Here is a 4,703-nt window from a genome sequence, read left to right as displayed (position 1 = left end):
TGTCTGTTTGGAAGATTTCCAAGAGACAGCTCCTCCACCAAGTATGAATACATAACCACTCGTGGATTTTACATCATTTGACCCGGTGATCCAATTTGCATCACTATATCCTTCAATCACAGCAGGATATTTATTATAATGCAAAGCATAATGTTGTGTCCATTTTAGATAACCCAACACACGTTTCATAGCCATCCAGTGAGTTTGATTCGGATTACTAGTGTACCGACTCAGTTTACTAATAGCACATGCTATATCTGGTCGCGTGCAATTCATAATATACATCAAACTTCCCAACACTCTGGCATATTCCAATTGAGAGTCACTTTGACCTTCATTCTTTTTAAATGTACAACTTAAATCAATTGGAGTTTTGACTACATTGAAATTCAAGTAATTGAACTTATCCAATACTTTTTCAATATAATGAGATTGAGATAATGCTAGTCCCTGGGGAGTTTTGATAATCCTGACCCCTAAGATCAAATCAGCAACTCCTAAGTCTTTCATATCGAACTTGCTGGACAACATGCGCTTAGTAGCATTTATATCGTCAATTTCTTTACTCATTATTAACATGTCATCAACATACAAACAAACAATGACTTCATGATTCATAACGTTTTTAATGTAAACACATTTATCACATTCGTTAATCTTGAATCCATTTGCCAACATTATTTGATCAAATTTAGCATGCCATTGTTTGGGTGCTTGCTTGAGTCCATAAAGTGACTTCACAAGTCTGCACACTTTCTTTTCTTTACCAGGAACTATAAACCCTTCAGGTTGTTCCATGTAAATTTCTTCCTCTAACTCTCCATTTAAGAAGGCTGTCTTTACATCCCTTTGGTGGATTTTAAGATCATGCACTGCTGCTAGTGCTATTAACATCCTAATTGATGTTATCCTTGTTACTGGAGAGTATGTGTCAAAGTAGTCCAGACCTTCCTTTTGTCTGTACCCTTTGACTACCAGTCTAGCCTTATATTTGTTAATAGTCCCGTCAGGTTTCATTTTCCTTTTAAAGATTTACTTTGATCCTAAAGGTTTATTTCCTGGTGGAAGATAAGTCAATTCCCAAGTGTGATTGCTTAAAATTGATTCAATCTCACTATTGACTGCTTCTTTCCAATAAGTTGACTCTGACGAATACATAGCTGCACTAAATGTTTGAGGCTCATTTTCAAGCAATAGTGCTACAAAATCTGGTCCGAAAGAAACAGATTTTCGTTGTCGAGTACTTCGCCTAGGTTCCTCACTAGTTAGAATATTTTCCATTGATTCTTCTCGTGGTCGTTTAGGTCTTTCACTTGTTGACTCACTTTCAGTTTTATACGGATAAATGTTTTCAAAAAACTCTGCATTATCTGATTCAATTATCATATTAACATGAATCTCAAGATTATCATATTTGTGAACCAAAAATCGACAGGCTTTACTATTCACAGCATACCCAATAAAGACACAATCTATTATTTTGGGTCCAATTTTAACCCTCTTCGGTAAAGGAACCTCTACCTTGGCTAAACACCCCCACACTTTGAAATATTTCAAGTTGGGTTTTCTTCCTTTCCACAACTCATACGGAATTGATTGTGTTTTTCGATAGGGTACTCTATTGAGTATTTTATTAGTTGTAAGGATGGCTTCCCCCAAAGATTTCGCGGTGAACCAGAATTGATCATTGAGGCATTCATCATTTCCTTTAATGTTCTGTTCTTCCGTTCTGCCAAACCATTTGACTATGGTGTATAAGGTGTAGTAGATTGATGAATAATACCATATTCCAAACATATCTCTGCAAAAGGAGATTCATATTCTCCACCTCTATCACTCCGAATCATTTTTATCTTTAGATTCAATTGGTTTTCCACTTAATTTTTGTATTGCTTAAATGCATCAATTGCTTCATCCTTACTACTAAGCAAATATACATAACAAAATCGAGTGCAGTCATCAATAAAAGTTATAAATTACTTTTTTCCACCACGAGATGGTGTTGACTTCATATCGCATATATCTGTGTGAATTAAGTCTAAAGTTTTAGAATTTCTTTCAACAGACTTGTAAGGATGTTTAACAAACTTACTTTCAACACAAATTTCACATTTCGATTTATCGCATTTAAAATCAGGCAATACTTCTAGATTAACCAATTTTTGCAAGGGTTTGTAATTTACATGTCCCAAACGGGCATGCCATAAATCACTTAACTCCAATAAGTAAACAGAAGCATAATTTTTATTAATAGTGTCAAATACCATTACATTTAGTTTGAAAAGACCCTCATTGAGGTAGCCCTTTCCTATGAACATTTCATTCTTTCTTATTACAATTTTATCACTAACTAGGACACACTTAAACCCGTTCTTAACGAGTAGTGCAGCAGAAACTAAATTCTTCCTAATAGTAGGGACATGCAGAACATTGTTCAAAGTCAACACCTTGCCGGATGTCATTTTCAACATTACTTTCCCAGTTCCTGCAATCCTTGTTGTTGCTGTGTTTCCCATGAATAAATCTTCATTGTACTCAGCAGGAGTGTACGTTGCAAAGGCTTCTTTCGCAGAGCAAATATGTCTAGTGGCACCTGAGTCGAGAAACCACTCCTTTGGATTTCTAACTAAGTTACACTCCGATATCATTGCACACAAGTCATATGCATCTTCCATCATTTCCACGATGTTTGCTTGACTTTTGCCTTTGCCTTTGTTTTTGTCCTTTCTTGGAGCATGACAATCAGAATATCTATGACCAGCCTTGCCACAATTATAACAGTTCCCTTTGAATTTCTTCTTAGCCTGTTCTGACTTCTGTCCGTTGGACTTCTTTCTCTTTTTGTCTTCGGTAAGAGCTTCTTCAACAATATTAACTCCAATGATTGTTGAACTCTTACGCAACTTCTTTTCGGCATTTCTGTTATCTTCCTCAATCTTGAGCCGAATCACAAGATCTTCAAGCTTCATTTCTTTACGCTTGTGCTTTAGATAATTCTTGAAATCGTTCCACGAAGGAGGCAACTTCTCGATCATTGCAGCCACTTGAAAAGCTTCATTTACTACCATATCTTCAGCAATCAGATCATGGAGAATAATTTGAAGTTCCTGCACCTGTGATCCAATAGTTTTACTATCTACCATTTATAGTCTAAAAACTTTGCGACCACAAACTTTTTAAAGCATGCATCTTCTGTCTTATATTTCTTCTCAAGTGCATTCCACAACTCTTTTGAAGTTGTTATTGCACTATAGACATTATATAAATCATCCTCTAAAACACTCAAAATGTAACCTTTACATAGGAAGTCTGACTGTTTCCATGCTTCAACAATCATAAATTTTTCCCTGTCTGGCATATCATCAGCAGGAACTGGAGTATCTTCACTTGTAAATTTCTGCAGACCAAGAGTGGTAATCCAGAAAAATACTCGTTGTTGTCATCCTTTGAAATTCACACCTGTGAATTTACTCGGTTTCTCTGCTTGTGATACAAGAGTTCGGGTTGGTGTAGCAACAGCCACTGTAACACCAGTGTTTTCCATTTCTGGTAAACAAAATTGATACAATATAAGTAAGCAATAAACTATAATTGCAGACTTAAAGGAGTATAAAATCACAAAGATTTTTGTCTCCACCAGAAACACAGATTTAATAATTTCCTTAAGATTGTTGCCAATCTTTATTGTGAAAATCAGAAATTACTGGTTGTAATAAATCATTCAGAAACACGAAGTAACTGAGATTTTTAGAACCAGTAAGTAAGATGAACAGAAATTTATTTGTAAAAAAAAATTGAATCTGTAAAAACTTACCAGAATCTGGAATACTCTTTTTAATAATTTAGGAAGAAAATCAAGTCCACTGAATTCACAGTGTCCCCTTAAGGAAATTATTCCCCTCTAGTATCCGAGGTTTGATTTGGAATATAACCTCCCAGGGTAAAATGATTTTAATCAGTAGAGTATAGATACCAAAAACTCTACTGTCAGCGAATCAATCCACAGCAGGAAAGTACACGAAGAAATATGTGTTTTTAATAAGAAGGAAAATCAGAAAATTCGTAAGGAAATATTCTGAAGACTGAATGGTATTTATAGGCAAGAAGAATATATTCTGAAAGGTTGCAACCCTTTAAGAATTGACACGACCATTAATGAAAGGTTGCAAACTTTCAAATCGTATTGACTGTTCCTGAAAGTTGCAACCTTTCAGAACAGTCATTGAGGGAATTTTTAAATATAACGGAATTTAAAACAGGTGACACGCGCGGATCCGAGTTGGGTCGGGTAAACTAAAAAGTTGAAAACATTTCGGTTAACTTCTTTTATCAACTAATTAATTGAAAATATTTTTTGGCCATTTAATTATTTAAATAAATAATTACAATAAATTTGTCCACAAAATTATCTCTCGATCGAAAATCCAAAGCCGAAGCTGAAGCGAGCGACGACGGCGGCGCGAGGGGGTCCCTTTTTCCAACCCTTTTAACAACTAATAGGAGTGTTTATTTATTTAAACTCTCCTATTTTCATTTTCATTACCGATGAGGGACTATTGCCTTTTTCATTAAAGTATTAGAGGACTTTTCAAGTTCCCAACCTTTCAAGTTCTAAACTTTTCAAATTCCTCTCCTTCCCTCTATTTCCCATCAATTCTTGCTACATACCCAACACGTATATCCCTATAAGTATTTTTTGTTTT

Source organism: Solanum pennellii, chromosome 7 (genome assembly GCF_001406875.1).
Source record: "Solanum pennellii chromosome 7, SPENNV200".
NCBI classification, from domain to species: Eukaryota; Viridiplantae; Streptophyta; class Magnoliopsida; order Solanales; family Solanaceae; genus Solanum; species Solanum pennellii.
The sequence above is the reverse complement of the archived record's forward strand: the minus strand, read 5'-3'. Positions refer to the sequence as shown.